Here is a 19,725-nt window from a genome sequence, read left to right as displayed (position 1 = left end):
CAAGGAGTTAAGCTCTTCCTGTTGCGAAACGACCGTTTGTACTTATTTTTTCCATAATAAAGTATTTTATATTTAAAAATAGAATTTTTTGGAAATAAAATAAAATTGTACCGAAAACATCAACAACAATACCATTCACAATCAGAGACTTTTCAGGAGTTTCACGAATTTCATCAACCAAAAGATGGGCCATAATTAATCTTATTCTGAACAAAATTAATGATAATTTAAAATGTTAAATCCAGATATCTCACAAACAGTTGCTCAAATTAACTCTTACCAGGTATACCTTTTTTAGGTAAAAGACGGTGGAGAATAAGAAATTTTATTTAGAAGTGAAACACGGTGTGGCTCAAAAGAGTTATTTCGTTTTATATGTGAGCAAAGTACCGCGGGTGGCGCCCCCTACATTTTACAATGAAAATGAAAGCAGATTTCAAATTGTCACCCCAAAAACCCGCCCTAGCCGAATATTGTGATAATACACCAGTTATTAAAAAAAATATTTGTGAAAAACTGAAACCAAATTGAACTTTTGACACTCTGTATCTCCGAAACCACTTTTGGACTGAGGTAAGTTGGGTTAGATCATCATATTTTAGTCTCAGGAATTTGTAGGAGCATTTTTTCCGCATTTTTTAGAGACCCTGTACTACAGTGTTCCAATACAAAAATCAATATTTTATATCATAGCTCTATTATTTTGCATTAAATCATCGTCTTAAAAGCAATTTTAACTAACATAATACGTATAAAATTGCAATTTTCAACGTTTTTAAATAAATACGGTGGTTAAGTAATACCACAAATAAGATCAGATAAATAAGACAAAAACTGTCATTTTTTTGTGACCATTGAAATTATCATTAGATTCATAACATAAATATAAATATTTTTCGATTACTGACCTGGATTTTTCACCTGTTTTGAAAGCCTTTTTTATTTGCCCTGTAATACTGTATTATTCTGATGCTATTTCTAGACGTTTGATTCTTATATTATTAAAATAGAAAATTATAACTATTTGGTTATTTCAATAAACTTTATGAAACTCTTCTGGATTTCTTTCTGGATAAAGATGGCGGATGCTGCAAATGTGTGCCATTCTGCGTTAAAATGTATGTGAAGTTTAAAATATTACCAAATGGAGAACATATGCGCATATTAATACTAGTCGTTTATCGAACAAGTTTATTAATTACTGCCACTAATAATCGGGATTGTAAGTCATGAGCATAGCGAATGTTATTTTCTACTTTTCTAGCAACTTTTTCTCTCGTACCAATACGATGTACATTCGGACCCAAAAACGTTCACAGCCTAGCTGAACGTTTCAAAACCTCATATTTGAAGTTTAAAAGTTAAAAAATACTAAAAGATTTTTTTATTATGATGCATGAAATCATATACAATAAATGCACATACTAAGTGACATTGAAACCCGAACACCCGGTAAATAAGTTCCAATTTTGATAATATTTTGTACAAACACCGGAGGGGTCAAAGTAAGTAAATGATTAAAGCACTAAGTAAATTGGATAATCTTAATCCATTAACTGGGGATTTTATAATTATTAATGTGTTGATGCGCCAGGACTTCTGATACATTCATTAATGCACGCAGGCGTATTCCTGATAAGGTAGTTAATATCTTCCTGGGGTATTTCATTCCAGGACACTCTCCTGTCATGTCGAAGGATTGCAAGAGTTTAAGAGGGAGGCGATAAAGTTCGCAATTTCTTACCGATGTCCCACACGAGTTCGATTGGAGACAAATCTGGAGATTTTGGAGGCTAAAGAAGCAGTTCAATCTGAGCTTGTTAAAAGTACTCCAACGCTATGTGTCGTCGGGCATTATCCTGTTAAAAGATAGAATTTTATAGTTCTTGAGTATGGAACCAGATAAAATTTCACTATCTCTCGGATGTACTGGTGTCTTGTCATATTGCGTCTAATAAAGACTCAGGGTGACCTAGACCTACAGGCCCCGCCGCTTTCCAACCCTTGCCTGGCCGTTATCCATGTCCAAACAGAACCTGGATTTGTCGCTGAAGACTATTGCGTCGTATCCTTCTCTCCTGGCTAATCGTTGTTTACTCTATACATATCGCTTTGTTTGTGCTCCCGGGGTTAAAGGTAAGACAAATCGTGATCGACATGAACATGTACCAAAGCTTATGATTCATGGATATAAATTTCGCATTCCAATTACTCTGCCGTAATCTGCAAACCACCGATTGGTACTTGCTCTGATGGTAAAGAATCGATCCCATATACCCGACAATCTTAGGGAACGATCTTGAAGTGGTGTCATTCTGCGAACTCGTCTGGCAGTTGTGGCATCTAAAGTTAGTCTTTCTATATATATACAGGGTGTCTCTAAAAGGTTTTTACAACACTCTACCATAGGTAACTGAGATTAAAATATAACAATTTGACCATATTTGCCTTAGTTCAAAAATTGATAATAACCGAGCTACAGGGTGGCAGAGTTGAAATGTAGATTTAATATTTAGTCATAATTCTTAAACGGCAGGAGGAAAACTCATAAAATTTTCTATAAGGAGGTTTTTCGACATGAGGAATTCATATCTGCGAACAAAATTTATGTAAATCATAGAGGGAGGCACATACGCATTAGGTACCTGTTTAGGTCCTTAAAGCTTTTTTGTCTGTAACGGTAAACCGCTTTTGGATGAAAAAACGTATTTGCGCGGTGTTTTTGCTTAAAAAAGGTCTTTTCGAGAGAAACGCTTCTAAAGTTAATGCAAAAGAATGTAATTATTTTAATGAATATTTTTTAAATTTTAATTTGTTAATGTTAAAAAATGCTGTAAAAAATTACTTAAGTAACTGTTCAAAATGTCTACCATTTACACGCGTACATGATTAATGCGACGAATAAAATTAAAGTGTATTTTGTGCATTATTTCGTTATTACCCCGAAGATAATTTACTAAATTTTGAATTCGTTGTCAAAGTTCTTCTTGAGTAGTAACAGGTGTTCGGTACACCACGGACTTACGATGTCCCCACAAAAAAAATCTAATGGATTTAAATCCGGGGAACGTGGTGGCCAGTATACGGGAGTGTCATTACCTCTATCAATCCATTTATTTGGATACTGCTGATTCAAATAATTCCTGACGACTAATGCGAAACGAGGTAGAGCGCCATCATGCATAAACCACATTCTGTCTCTTTGTTGCAGAGGAACATCTTCCAGCAAACCTGGTAGTGTATTTTGTAGATGTCGTAAATAAATTTCTCTGATTAATCGCTGAGGAAGAATAACTGGACCAATGATAACATTATCAAGTATTCAAGCCCCAACGTGAATTCTAAATTCCTCTTAAAAATGCACAGTTCTGATGGCGTGTGAGTTTTCATCCGCATACACATTTTCGTTGTAGCAGTTGGTAATTCCCTCCCTTCTGAAACCAGCTTCGTTAGAAAACAAAACATTTCTTCCAAAATTAACGTCAGCCTCCCTTGGTAACATGACAAACTGGCAGAAATGTAAACGATATTCCAGATCCTGTGGTAGAAGATCTTGTACTGGTGTTTTGTGGTATGGGTATAGCAATTGTTCTGTAAGCACTCGATGAACAACATCTTTAGAAAATGCTAGTTCTCTCCCGATTTGCCTAGTACTGAGTTCTGGATCTTTTCCCACACGTTCTAAGATTTGTTCTTCAACTTCAGGAGCTCTTACACAACGCTGTCATCCACTATCTGCTGTTTGAGATGCAAAGCGGCCACTCTCTCTAAGGCGTCTCTCTACAGCAGCAAAAGTTGGATGACTTGGAACTCTACGATGAGAGAATCTTTTAGAATAAGCTAGAACGCATTCTCGACCATTTCCTTGACAGAATCCAAATACCAATACTATATCGGTGTATTCTGCATTGGTATAGTGCACCGCCATAATGTAAATAAAAATCAAAATTTATTTTTACCACTAAACTTAAAAGCGCAAAATGAAAAGTCTTACAAAAATACTTTATCACTTTAGGGAAGATCAATTCGACTGCAACAACAATAATAATTCTTCCGTAGCAACTAAAAATAGACTTGAAGAGATTGAGATTGGAAAAAGTATGCATTTTTTGCATTTACTTTAGAAGCATTTCTATCAAAAATGGTTGTAGTTAGCGATTTGATTAAGTTATACCTTTTTTGTGCAAAAACACCGCACAAATACGTTTTTTCACCCAAAAGTGGTTTACCGTTACAAAAAAAAAGCTTTAAGGACCTAAACAGGTACCTAATGCGTATGTGTCGCCCTCTACGATTTACATAAATTTTGTTTACATATATGAATTCCTCATATCGAAAAACTCCTTTGTAAAAAATTTCATGAGTTTTCCTCCTGCCGTTTAAGAATTATGACTAAAAATTAAATCTTACATTTCAACTTTGCCACCCTGTAGCTCGGTTATTATCAATTTTTGGACTAAGGCAAATTTGGTTAAATCGTTATATTTTGATCTCAGCTACCTATGGTAGAGCGGTGTAAAGGCCTTTTAGAGACGCCCTGTATAACTCATCTTTATTCCCAAAGGAACGGGCTATAGACCATTTGGTCTTTCTGCCCCTGTTATACAATTATTCTATTTTGCTAACACATTTCACTAGAACGAGAAAAATGATGGAAAACATAAAAATACAAAGATCAAAAGGAAAACTCAAAAAATATAGAAAAGCGCTGCTGCCAATAGCATTCTAGTAAGGGTTTTAACGGAAGACGGAATAATGCTTATTTCATCTGTCCTGCCGGACAAAGTGGGTTCAGTATTGTCCAATTGCGTGGGTTGTCTTTCCATTTGGCCTGCAGCTGTAATAATCTTTCAGTTATTCTTGTCATGTACGTACGTTCATACAGCAGTTGGTTTGATGGGTTGTGTAGTGGGTTTCCAGGGTATCTGATCTTCGTGATCAGTCTAAGTGCAATCTGTTCTGTTGTTTGCATGTATCGTTTGGTCTTATTTGTTGCATTGGCCCTCAACTCGTGACCATAGTCCAGTAATGGTCTGCATATAGCTTTGTATATTTTGGTGGCATTCTCTGGACTGATTCTCTTGTCTTTGTATGTCAGCGACCGAAAATGTTTCGCCCTTCTGAGAATTTCTGTTCTCATGTTCTGTACATGTTTAGTGAACAATAGTTTTTTGCCGATTGTTACTCTAAGGTATTTTACGTCATTGCTTGGCTCCGTCATGTGACCGCCTAACGTTATTGTAGGTGAGTTTGGTGAGTTAATCTGATGATTCAAAAGTAGCAGTTGGTTTTTGTTGACATTTGGTTTTAGTCTCCATCTGTATAACCATTTCATGGTGTCGTTCACTAGTTTCTGAAGTTTTCCGACTGCTTTCTCTGTCGTTTTGTCGTGTACCACAAGGGCTGTGTCATCGGCGTATTGTAGTATGTACGCTCTGTGGTCTATATGTCTTTTGTCATCTAAATAATAAATAATAATAAATTAATAAAATAATAGTAATAACAATAAATTTTAATTGTATATGTCAAGGCAGTATATTAAATAAGTTCTCGCTGTTTTTTCGTGAAAATGACTACTTTATTGAGAAAAATTGGAAAGGAACTCATCATTCAAAGTATTGTCCATCACGAGCCACCATCTTTTTCCCAGCACACTAATTTCACGTCGGAAAAACGAAAAGTCTTTTGAAGCTATCCAAGAATGAAGCCATTTTTTGCTATCTTCATAAGAATGAAAGTGCTGTTCAGCTAGGCCATGTGCCATGCAGCGGAATAAGCGGTAGTCGGACGGAGCAATATCTGGTGAATACGGCGGGTGTGGTAGGATGTCCCATTTGAGCGTTTCCATGTATGTTTTGACAGATTCTGCAAAGTGTGGCCGAGCGTTATCATGCTGTAAAATCACCTTATTGTGTCTGTCCTCGCATTGCGGCCGTTTTTGTTTTAATGTTCGGCTTAAACGCATCAATTGTAACCTATAACGATCTCCCATGATAGTCTCGTTGGGTTTGAGCAGCTGATAATACACCACGCCCAGCTGATCCCACCAAATACAGAGCAAGAGTTTGGAACTATGGATATTCGGTTTTTCCTTTGATGTCGAAGCAGGGACGGAATTATCCAACGGTGTTTCGTAGTGTATCCACTTTTCATCACCAGTTACGATACGATGCAAGAAATCTTTTCTTTTCCGCCTTTTGAGCAGTTCTTCATATGCAAACAAGCGCCGCTCGACGTCTCGCTGCTTCAATTCGTACGGTACCCAATTTCCTTCTTTTTGGATCATTCCTTATGCCTTTAACAGCGTGGAAATGGTTGTGTTATCAACTCCTAATGATTCTGCAAGAACAGCTTGTGTTTGACATGAATCTTCATCAAGTAAGAGCTCCAATTTTCGGTCTTTAAACCATTTCTGAGCGCCAGAGCGTGCTTTATCTTCAACATTAAAATCATAATTTTTGAAGCGTCTAAACTAATTTCTGCATGTTGTTTCTTGGCAGAAACTGGCAAAATGGTCTGGCGACCATGGTCGCCGTAGGTCTCCACAAGAATTCTATGAGCTTCAGCAGCAGTTTTTTTTCGCAAAAAGTAGTGCAATAAAATTAATTCCACGCAAATACACTTCTGTTGATACAAAACTCGACATTTATAGAATTAAGAAAAAAGCGTTGTTTACACTATGGCGAACTAACAAACGCTGAAGTTCAACCTTACTGATAGTACTTCCTTGTAAATGCGTTATCATTTAAAATTAAAAACACCTAATTTTGATAATGGTATCTGCGACGAAACAGCGAGAACTTATTCAAGTACCTAACACATTATACAGGGTGGGGCACCAAGAGCGACTCGGAGTATTACGTCCTTATTAATAATTTGATCGAAAATTGTTTTTAGAGGTGTATGTAGGACCTTACAAGATACATTTTAAAAATATTTTCATTTATACAGGGTGTATATAAAAAAGATACATCTCAAACATATGTTTTTTTTAATGGAACACCCTATATTTTATTACATATTTGGAATTATAAGAATAAAATAGTACAAGTTTGTATAACACACATTGGGTCTAAAACAATTGCTTCTCGAGAAATTTTAGAAAATATAAAAATGCAAAAGTTAAGAAATTTTTTTTTTGCTAGGTGAAATGAGTTACTTAACTATTATTTTTTTACTATTACTTCTTAAGTACAAACTAATCATCAAACTATATTGAATTATTTACTAAACTGATATACAGGGTAAGCAAAAAGAATGGTCAAATTTTATTCCCTTATAATTTAGCATAACTTTCTTATTTCAAATGGAATATATACATTTTTATGTATTGCTTAGAATCACTAATTAATTCCCTTTCAATTGATACTATAGTGTTTTATACCTATCTTTTACCGTTTTCCCATAATATGAAATTTTATTTAATTTTCAATAATAACATTAAATAATAGAAATTATGCCTTGGATTGGTTGCTATAGTTATTAAAGAAAGCTAATTATACAGGACGAATTTTAAAAGTATTTATTACAGTTTAACAGATTCCCAAAAAAATTTAAAATATGCAGTAAATGTTCGAAATGATGGCTACATTAAAGATGTAGTGTACAAATTATCACCAACAACAAAGGAGGACATGAAAATTCGAATTCAAAATGCATTCAAAGAAATAACACCAGACATGTTATCAAAAGTGAAATTTTCTTTTCAAAAACGTATTCAATTATGTATTGAAAATGATGGCCATCATTTCGAATATTTACTGTAAATTTTAAATTTTTTTGGGAATCTGTTAAACTTTAATAAATACTTTTAAAATTCGTCCTCTATAATTAGCTTTCTTTAACTTTCTTTAATAACCATAGCAACCAATCCAAGGCATAATTTGTATTATTTAATGTTATTATTGAAAATTAAATAAAATTTCATATTATGGGAAAACGGTAAAAGATAGGTATAGAACACTATAGTATCAATTGAAAGGGAATTAATTAGTGATTCTAAGTAATACATAAAAATGTATATATTCCATTATTTGAAATAAAAAAGTTATGCTAAATTATAAGGGAATAAAATTTGACCATTCTTTTTGCTTACCCTGTATATCAGTTTAGTAAATAATTTATTCTAGTTTGATGATTAGTTTGTACTTAAGAAGTAATAGTAAAAAAATAATAGCTAAGTAACTCATTTCACCTAACAAAAAAAAATTTTCTTAACTCTTGCATTTTAATATTTTCTAAAATTTCTCGAGAAACGATTGTTTTAAACCCAATGTGTGTTATACAAACTTGTACTATTTTCTTCTTATAATTCCAAATATGTACTAAAATACAGGGTGTTCTATTAAAAAAACATATGTTTGAGATGTATCTTTTTTTATATACACCCTGTATAAATGAAAATATTTTTAAAATGTACCTTGTAAGGTCCTACATACACCTCTAAAAACAATTTTCGATCAAATTATTATTAAGGAAGTAATACTCCGAGGCGCTCTTGGTGCCCCACCCTGTATAGGAATGGTGAGAGCGGCGATCCCTGGGGTCCTTGTTCGGGGTAACTTTTCTATATTTCGTAAAAATAAAAAAAATCTATACATGCAAACCGTCAAAACTGAAAATGTAATCGTATCTTTTTATGGCATCATAAATGCACAAAATGGGTATATTTTTTGTGGCTGTTCAGGTTTCGATGTCGCTTACTATGTATTTGATATATAATAAATAATCGGAACAGCAAAAAACTCCTTAAATAATGAACAAATTTGTCCTGATATTATTCCAAAATATTCCTAAATATTGGAACGATTTTATCGTTATTGTATGTTTAAGCAAAATCCAAATAATATTGAGTACTTTGGATGTCCTTCATTTCGTTCAATGCTGCCTTATTAGTAATTTCGTATTTTCCGATCTGCGTTTCCAGAAAATGCCATACTTTTTCAACAGGGTTGAGATCGGGGAGCTACGCCGGAGTTTTCATCGCTTTTGAGCATTTAAAGATTGGCCATTCTGTTACTTTCCTTGCATTATGTTTGGGATCGTTATCCTGATGAAGTTGAAATTCGTTTTAAGTGTTCATGTTCTCGACACTGGATCGAGGGGTTTGTTTTAAAAGATTTAACAGTTTATCTATATTTTGGGAACTTGTTTCACTTTTAACTGCAAAAGACATGGGTTTCTTACATTCAACACATTTAAGCGACCTGTTTATGGAACAAAATTGAATGTGTCTTCATTTTTATATTATGATATAATATCTCCAACTGTACACTTGCTTAATTTCAGTATGGAAGCAATTTTACTGTACGAGCGACCTTTTTCACAATCGAATACCATTAATTTTCTTAACTTCACACGTGTGTTTTTTTAACCATGAGTCCTATTATAACAATTTTAAGCCGTACTAAGCACAGAAGTGTAAATAAATATACAGTCAGTCACATAAGTCTACATACACCTAGCAAATTCGTATTATTTCATAGTTAGAATCATGATTCAAAAAATATTTTTAAATATACTGAAATCCTCTCATAAATCATTATTATTAGTAATTAAAAATTTGGGTTTCGATTTATAGGTTGGAAGAAAAAAATTAAAATCAAAATTTCCGATCTCACAAAAGTGAGCATACAGCAGATAAATTTTATTATACTTAAAGAAAACAAAAAATTAATATTTTGTTGGTCCACCTTCTACATCTACAACTGCTTGCAATCTTCTGGGCATAGATGAAACCAAATTTCTTGTGACATCTGAGGTAATTTCACCCCAAGCCGAAGTTAATGCTCTTTTTAGTGATCCTTTCCCTGAAACTTCGTAATTTCGCACCCCTCGCTCTAATTCGTCCCATAGGTGTTCCATAGAGTTCATGTCTGGCGACTGCGGAGGAGAATGAAGTTGCTTGGGCACGTTGTAAAGGAGCCATTCTTTGACAACCAGGACGGTATGTTTGAGATCGTTGTCTTGTTGGAATATCCATTGGTTTCCTAATCCCGAATGTTCACCTGATGGTAATAAATTATCACGGAAAATTTGGAGATACTTCCGATGACCCATTACACCTTCAATCAAAACCAAATTTCCCACATCAGCCGCAGACATTGAGCCCCATACCATTATATTGCCTCCGCCATGCTTGACTGTGGGTACCAAGTTTTCGGGTTTCAGCTCTTCATTAGCTTTTCGCCATATTTCTCCTTTACCATCGGAACCAAAAATATTGTACTTACTTTCATCAGTAAACAAGACCGAACTCCAAAACTGAAGACCCTTTTCTAAATACTTTTTTGCAAATTCTAGGCGTTTTCTTCTATTTTGCTGTGAGATTAGGGGCTTTTTCCTAGGAACCCTCCCATGAAATCCCTTTGATCTCAGAACTCTTCTTATAGTTTCGGCACTGACACGTTTACTAGTTTCTCTTCGAACTTGATCAGCCAATTTCGGAGCACTAATTTTCGGGTTTAATGCAACTTTTCTAATAATAATACGAATTTCGCGGAGGCTCATTTTTTTAGGGCTTCCAGATCGGGGTTTATTATTAGTTGAATTTAATAAATTAAAGTTTTTTATGATAGTGTGCACTGTAGAACGAGCTAACTTGACAATTTTCGCTATGTCACCATAAGATTTTCCTTCGTTTCGTAATGAAACTATTAATTCTCTAATTATTTTTTTGCAATTTCTCTTCGCATTATGATGCTAGAGATTCAAAATTCGATTTAATGTGTTTTATTGAAAATTTTACACTAGACTAAAATATTATGTGTGCATATTTTTGCGATGAAATCTATGAAGCCCAAAAAAAATTTTAATATTTGTGGTATTTTTACCTGTATGTTCACTTTTGTGAGATCGGAAATTTTGATTTTAATTTTTTTTCTTCCAACCTATTAATCGAAACCCAAATTTTTAATTATCAATAATAATCATTTATGAGAGGATTTCAATATATTTAAAAATATTTTTTGGATCATGATTCTAACTATGAAATAATACGAATTTGCTAGGTGTACGTAGACTTATGTGACTGACTGTATGTCGGATCATCATTAGAGAGATTTTCCATGATGATATAAAGTATTTGTTTTCTTTTAATAGCAAGAACAGAAAGGGCAAAACCAACGAATTCGCTTCCACACGAGCGCTTCTCATCCTTTCCAAACATTATTTGCTTGTCCCTTCTTGGTCTCGACTCTTTCCAGATCTCGTGAGTCCTTCAAATCCGAGCGATAAAGGACCTGCTAGTCTCTGTTTCCCAAGAAAAGCTCGCACACATGGCCTCTCGATGGCGCCCTTGGTGGTAGCGACCTCGTTCAACAGTGCTTTGTCTTAAGATGGCCCTGTCAGCCTGCCCTTCGTCTTATTATCAGCTCTCAATGTTACACTTTATAACTTAAGGACCAATAAATCTCCGACGTGTACGTAAAAGGAGGCACCCCAGCTGCAGGTGTCATTATTAGAGAGCTTAAATTGGATCGTCCGACTATTTTTGGCTCTTCGTAACCATTTTTTTTTGTTGTTCGATGTTTTTCAGATATCAGAAATATGCCTTTATTGTAAACGATATTATAAATCATTATAAAAAATCAGTTTTTATTTTTCAACATTTAACTCTAAAATATCATGTTTTACAAACGTTTAACTAGCGTTCGAATATTTTTGAGCCTGACTATACGTTAGAAAATGTTGAAGTCTTGTTACAAATATACTGAATGATTTTTACTTCATTAGATCATTTTTTTTATCCCTCCTATTTTAACATGAACGAAAAACATGATTTAGACCACGGTTATAGTAGACGTGTTTTCTGAAGAACTATCGTTTTGCGGAATACGACTGAAGACGCACAAGTAGTCAGATTATACAGGGTTATTCAGATTTGACGCTCATCATTGAGATGTCGGTAACTATAAGAGATATGAGATCGATTAAATTGGGGCAAAGATGTGCAATTTAGAGCTCAATAAAGCGCCTTTTTAAATTTTGAAAAATTTCGATTACTTCCGGAGATATCAGTAAAAAACGATATTTTGAAAAAATGTTTTTTTTTTCTGGACTCATTTGAAGAGGTAATTGAATATGGCTGGCACATTTTTGTAGTCACTTTTTCTTCTCGACAACATGACAGTGTCAAATTTGGAATCCGACGTTTCGATTTTCAAGACTCATTATCAACTTTATTTTTTCTTATGGGCGCCATCTTGGATTTTCACATTTTTGGATTAAGATTTTTTTTCCAATTACGATGATGTTAATATTATTCGGATTTGCCGTTTGATAGAATTATCACAAGTCCTGTTTTTGCAAAGAGTACTTTAGAAATAACATACATACTTTTGTTCTGATAATTTTTAACATAATTTCATTTTAATAAGAGATGATCAAAGGTTTCGCCATCCACTTCTAAGCACAGCCGGACACGTCTTTTTAGGTTGTGAATTGATCTTAAAACATCTCGTCTCCTTATTTTGATCCTCAAAGTGGTTATGATATTTCTTCGCAACTCATTACTATCAGTGGGTACAGATTTATAAACAAGGTCTTTCATAGTTCCCTATAAATAAAAATCTAATGGAGAAAGATCCGCTGAGCGCGCCGGCCAATGTATGTCTCCATTATTTGAGATGATTCTCCCCGGAAATAGTTCTTGCAAATAATCCGTAACACGTGACATATCATCGTAACCGGAAAAAAAATCTGAATCCAAAAATGTGAAAATCCAAGAAGGCGCCCATAAGAAAAAAAAAGTTGATGATGGTTTCGGAAAATCAAAACGTCGAATTCCCAATTTGACACTGTCACGTTGTCGAGGAAAAAAAGTGACTACGAAAATGTGCCAGCCATTTTCAATTATCTCTTCAAATGTGTCCCGAAAAAAATAAAAAGCTTTTTTAGAAATTTCGTATTTTCCCGTATATTTCCGGAGTAATGGAAATTTTATAATTCTTCAAACGGCATCTTACAAAGCTCGAAAATGTGCAACTTTGCCCTAATTTAAGTGACCTCGTATCTCTTACAGTTACTGAGATCCCAATGATGAGCGTCGAATCTGAATAATCGTGTATACACTGCCGCTCATAAATAAAGTAACTTTTTAAATTCGATTTTTTTTATAACAACATGACTTTGATATAATTTATTAATTATTAATTACAATTAAAAATAAATATATTAACGTTAAGGTTTTTTTGTTAAATAGTTTTAAACTGTAAATAGAAAAAATATGGATTAAAAGTAGGGCAACTACAACATTTTATTATATTTGCCCTTACAATTAAATCTTTTATTTAGTGTCTAGTAACATATCCCTTACTGATATTTATCCCAACATCTGTTGTTCATAGACTTTAATAATTTTTCAATATAATCTTCTAATATTCAGTTTCAATTATTTTAAACTTCTTTAAACAAATCTATTATTTTGTCATCCTTTTTTCATGATTTCTTCTATGAATTTCTCCTCTAAGGTTCTCTATGTGGTTCAGATCGGGGCTTTGAGCTAGGCCAGATCATCACGTCAACGTTATGTATGGTTAAACACTATTTAATTCATCGGGAAATATGTGTCGAGTGCCCAACAAGTCCCGTCTGATTTGAACAGTTGAAATCGACTTTAATCTGAGAAAAGGAGAATTTGCTATTTTTCATATGAACCATTTCAATGAAACAAACAATGATTCAAACAAAACAACGAAAAAATTATTTCGCAAAACGCAATCTACAGGGTGTCCTCGAATTACGTGGCCAAAATAATACCGCAGATTGTTTGAGTGAAAATAAGTCGATTTAACTAAACTTCCCTCAGTCCAAAAGTTGATAATTATGGAGCTACAGGGTGTTAAAGTTGAAAAAAAAAATCACATTTTCTTTAATATCTTTCGATTTCTTTGAGTTAATTTCACGAAATTTCATATTTGAGAATGTTTTAGGATACGAAATTCAAATTTATTAACGATTTAGTTGTTTCTTCTAGGGGGCGCCACAAGCGACCATTAGGACACATTTAAATCTCTGTAACTTTTTCGTGCCACGGTGTATATTATTTTGGTATTTAAAAACCTTTTTCCCTACCTTTTATACTTAGAAAAGGTATACTTTATTGACGTCGCTAGAAGCAACGGTTTTGGAGAAAAATGAATCTAAGCCTGATGATGCATGCAAATTACCTTAAAATTATTTTCCGTTAAAAAAAATTAAGTTTTTCAAAAATAATTATTAGTAAAGGTATAACAATAAGTTTTCAAAATCAGATATTATTAAATAGAAAACAAAAATAATAATTAACAAAGAAACAACAACAAGCGAGAATAACACTTAATAATTAATTAAATTAACTTATGTAAATTGTTGGTTTAATTTTTTTTCATTTAATCTGCTATCATAACAAATGTTCAAAGTGTTTACCATTTTCCTGTATGCATAAGTTCATCCTTTTTAAGAAATTACATTGTACTCTAAACAATATTTCAGGGGTATTCTTCAATAATTCCACTTCATGAATTATTCTTGCCTCCAATTCTTGTCGCGTATGAACTGGAGATGCATAAACTTTTGATTTCAAGGCACCCCATAAAAAAAATCACAGGGTGTCAAGTCTGGTAATCGAGCCGGCCAATTCACAGGTGCATCACCTCCTCTTCCAATCCAACGTTGTGGGTATTCCTCATTTAAATGTTGCCTTACATTTAAAGTAAAATGAGGAGGTGCGCCATCATGCATAATCCAAAGATCACGACGAAGGAGTAAAGGAAAATCTTCTAATAAGATAGGTAGAGTTTGTACTAAAAAGTTCAAGTAGTTATCACCATTCAGCGTATCTGGCATTACAAAGGGACCAACAATAAAATTATCTACTATTCCAGCCCAGACATTTACTTTAAATCGATGCTGATAATGAGTCACTGTTGTCTCGTGAGGATTTTCATAAGCATAAACATGTTCATTATGCATATTAAAAATACCGTATTTAGTAAAAACAGCTTCATCTGCGAACAAAATTTTCTTACTAAAATTTGGATTTTCGATTCTTTTGTGGATTATAAACCGACAAAAATTTAAACGTTGAGCAGAATCCACGGGCAATTGTAGGTCTTGAACTTTTTGAATATGATAGAGGTGCAACAATTGTTCTTGAAAAACTTTATGAACTAGTGATTTCGAAACTCCCAATTGCAGTCCTACACCTCGTGTACTGGCCTTTGGATTTCTTTGAACAGCATCCAAAACCTCTTCTTCCAATTCTACTGTACTTATTGTTCGTCCGCGTCCAGAATCTGCATGCCCAGGTTCAAACTTGCCATTTTCGTGGAGACGCCTTTCAATATTAACAAAAGTTTTCCGATTTGGAATTCTACGGAAAGGATATTTTTCCTTGTAAACTCGTACACTTTTTTGACTATTACAACGGCAAAGTCCATAAACTAACAGCATATCCACCATTTCAGAACAAGTGAATTTATTGGCCATACTTATGGATATTTACAGGAACAAGAAGCGAAACTGACAAGAAAAACTGACATTTGAGAAACAAATTCAAGTGTTAAAATGTCAATTAAAAACATAGCCAACTGAGTTATTTACTTAAAAGCGCCAACGCAAATATGCAGCGCATTAGAATTATGCGTTTTTCTCCAAAACCGTTGCTTCTAGCGACGTCAATAAAGTATACCTTTTCTAAGTATAAAAGGTAGGGAAAAAGGTTTTTAAATACCAAAATAATATACACCGTGGCACGAAAAAGTTACAGAGATTTAAATGTGTCCTAATGGTCGCTTGTGGCGCCCCCTAGAAGAAACAACTAAATCGTTAATAAATTTGAATTTCGTATCCTAAAACACCCTCAAATATGAAATTTCGTGAAATTAACTCAAAGAAATCGAAAGATATTAAAGAAAATGTGATTTTTTTTTTCAACTTTAACACCCTGTAGCTCCATAATTATCAACTTTTGGACTGAGGGAAGTTTAGTTAAATCGACTTATTTTCACTCAAACAATCTGCGGTATTATTTTGGCCACGTAATTCGAGGACACCCTGTATTTGATGAATTCTAAAAAAATTTCTTTTTGGAAACATATTTATTCGAAATTTTTAATTAGTTGCTCTACATATCAACAATATACTGTATCTACAGTGTGGCCCATTTGTTTTGGGGTCAGTCTGTAAAAAGTTTATTGATTGAGCGATTTAGCTGGAATTTTTTTTATTATAGAGCTTGATAAGCTACACATTTTCAGCAAAAATGGCCTGGTTGACATGAAAATCAAGGTCTACTATGACAGTTTCTAGGAGAAAAATTTTAATAAATCATATGAGCGATTTTTTAAGAAAAGGTCTGCACGCCACTGGATTGGTCGTCCCTCAAAACAGGCTTGTACAACATTTTAATGAAAAATTTTGAGTAATAACGATTTTGTAGAAGAATTACAAATGCACCGTCGATGTCTATTTATTTTCAAAAATTCATAGTCGGCTATGGAGAACAAGTGAAGTGTTTAACTGTTAAACAAATGAAGTCTACATCGATGTTAGAATTTGCTTGAACTTAATAGAAATTAAATTATTAATCATTATAATTATGGAAAATTTAAGTGTAAGAGAAGAAATGGAAATTGTTCGTCTTGTTGGCGGCAACGTGCGCTCGGTAGCAGAAGTTGCGGCAGAATGCAGAAATCAACAGAGTCAGACATCCAGATAGACCGGTAAGTCGAAGTAACGAGGCAAAATGGACGTCATGGACTTTTTCTTCAAATATCAACCAAATTTTGCAATATTTTAACGACGATCCCCGAAATAGTATTAGAATGACCAGTTTGGACTTTAATATATCCAGAGAAAGTACAAGATTTAAGTAAGTAGCCAGTGTGCATTTTTTATTCTTCTACGAAATCGTTATTACTAAAAATCGTTCATTAACATTTTGTATAAGCCCGTTTTGAAGAGTGGTCAATCCAGTGGCGTGCACGGATTTTTTCTAAAAAAATGGCAAATATGATTTTTTAAATTTTGCTCTTAGAAACTGTCATATTAGGTCTTGAATTTATATCAATCAAGCCATTTTTACTGAAAATGTACAGTTTATCGAACTCTCTAATTAAAAAAAAAAAAAATCCGGACTAAATCACACAATCAATGAACTTTTCACAGACCGACCCCAAAAACGAATCATACTGTACAATACTTGCAGTTGTGTTACCTACGAATAATTAATCACAATACTCACGAACATTGGTTTTTTGACTTGTTCGTCAGAAGTACTGAAGGCAAATATATAGTCGAAAACTCATAACGCTTGTCTATGAAAAGAGATGTTGGTGAGATATGGAAAATAAACAATATCATAACAGGGATATATCACGTGGGAGAAAATTAACGAGAAAATTCTTTTGGTGATCTCTATTCTCTAAAATTTCATTGCGTACAAATATTTTCTCGAATTCTTTCTGGAATGTAAAAGAATGTTTCTTACGTCATTGTAAAATATTCGCGAATTTTATAAAATCCCTCAATCTTCAAATAACACGTGAAAAAAATTCTTCACTTACTTAGCTTGATACAGACATTTTATTCTGACACACTGATCTGCGCTTTCTAGTTAGTAAAATTTTAAGCAAATTATTATCTAATGAAAAAATGGTAATTATTAACTACATCAATTTTCTGATAGAAAAACTATTTCGAATAATAAATAAATAAATAATAAAATAAAATTAAAAAAAAACAATCAATTTATCATAGTCATTTGAGAAACTGGATTCATCTGATAAGTTATCTACTATAAACACAACGTTCTGACGAACATCATTTGGACATATTCGTCAGAACGACGATAGTTCGTCGGAAGACGCATTCGCTGCAACCATAGCCTTAACGATATAAACTTGTTTAAACTTGACCGTTTTCAGTATACAGGGTTATTCAGATTCGATGCTCATCGTTGGGATCTCAGTAACCATAAGAGATACGAGATCGATTGAATTAGGGTAAAGTTGCGCAATTTGAAGCTCAATAAAATGCCTTTTTAAAAGTTGAAAAATTCCGATTACTTCCGAAAATATCCGTAAAAATACGAAATAAAAAAAAAATATTTTTTTCTATACTAAGGTTATTTGAAGAGATAATGCACAAGTTAATGTGACAATCAATATTATTAATAGCTCGACTGATGTCGCGTCACCTTAATGTTACAAATGCCTTGATAATTGTTGCTCGCAATATTTTGATTTGAGACATTGATTGCACACACCAGATATGCTCATTGTTTCCATTAAACATTCCACAATTGATGAAGTTGCTTTCGTCAGTCCAAATTATGAAGTTTAGAAAATTTACGTTCAAATTAATTTGTTGTTTAAGCCAATTACGCCAAAACAATAGTCATACAAAATTCCGAAGTAATAATCTATGAGAAACAAATATTTTGCAGGGCTTCTAGTTATTTCTATTTAATATTTTTCTGCACATGTTGTAACTTGTGCATTGAACAAGGATGAGAAATTTTTGAACATTTGTTGCGAATTTTTATTTATCTATATTTTTTAAATTCATTTTTAAGCAATCAATAGGTGTTTCGGTTAATGATGTCAATTTTCCTAAGAGATTGCGTTTCTAATTCATTTGTTAACATAAACTAGCGATATCGATAACGTTTTGAGAGGTAAACATGCCGCATTCAAAGCCGGATCGCTATTAATTGTCACTGTGCAATAAAGATAGTTTTCACAGCTTTGGATGTAACGACTTTCGTGTTAGGTAAAGACGTTTTGCAGGGGAGTTTAACAACCTTCTTTCATTTGAAAAAAAACAGCTGCCGAAAGTTGTCGATGGTTACTTGAAGCGTACGGTGAACACCCTCTATCACAAAAAAGTTGTGAACGATGATTTAACCGCATTAAAAGTGACGATTTTGATATAAAAAACGAGGATCGACCAGGACAGCCTAAGAAATTTCAAGACGCTGATTTGCAAGAATTATTGTACGAGGATCCCACTAAAACGTTGGAACAATTGGGAGAAACCTTGAATGCCGCCCAATCCACCCTTTTCGAACGTCTACATGCACTGGAAAAAGTTCGGAAGGAAGGAAAATGGGTGCCATACAAGTATATATTGAAAGGCGAAAAACCATTTGTGAAGTTTTGCTTGCCAGGTAGAAACGAAAGGGTTTTTTACATCGAGTTATCACAAGTGATGAAAAATAGATTTATTTTTGACAACGCAAAACTGAAAATATCATGGATAGATCCAGGCCAACCATCGACATCACAATCAATACACAATATCCATAGAAAGAAGGTTTTACTTTGTATTGAGTAGGATAATAAGGGAATTGTTTCACGAATTGCTGAAACGGTTACTAGCGATCGATACCGAAAACAATAGATAAAATGAAACCGAGGAAAAAAGACCGGAATATGCCCAAAGACACGATAGAGTTATTTTTCAACAGGATAATGCTCGGCCTCATGTTGAAAAGTCGGCAAAAACATATTTGAAAAACATTAAATGGGACGTCCTGCTCCCACCCGCCATACTTCCCGGATTTAGCCCCTTCGGACAATCATTTATTCGGCTCAATGTAACACGCACTTTCAAAGCAGCACCTCCAATCTCACGGAAAAATAAAAATTTAGCTTGATAATTGGTTGGCCTCCAAAACCAAAAAATGCTTTTGGCACGGAGTCGACTTTTTGACGGAAAGATGGGAAAAAGTCGTTACTAACG

The 19,725-nt window shown here is 33.7% G+C and overlaps 1 protein-coding gene across 13 annotated transcripts in view; it reads right to left on the bottom strand.

Moving 5' to 3' along the window:
• The window catches only part of LOC136346945 (acetylcholine receptor subunit alpha-like), a 66,949-nt gene that overhangs the window by 44,356 nt on the left and 2,868 nt on the right, over positions 1-19,725 (bottom strand). The window contains exon 1 of one of the 13 annotated variants that reach the window (XM_066296520.1): positions 909-926. The exons of the other annotated variants lie outside the window; for them this stretch is intronic. The gene's annotated coding sequence lies outside the window, so the exon portion shown is untranslated. Of the gene's footprint in view, positions 1-908; positions 927-19,725 lie in introns of those variants that run through there. 13 annotated transcript variants of the gene reach the window in all.

This window comes from Euwallacea fornicatus, chromosome 25, assembly GCF_040115645.1.
Source record: "Euwallacea fornicatus isolate EFF26 chromosome 25, ASM4011564v1, whole genome shotgun sequence".
Lineage (NCBI taxonomy): Eukaryota > Metazoa > Arthropoda > Insecta > Coleoptera > Curculionidae > Euwallacea > Euwallacea fornicatus.
Note: the sequence above shows the minus strand (reverse complement) of the source record. Positions and strands in the feature narration are given on the sequence as shown.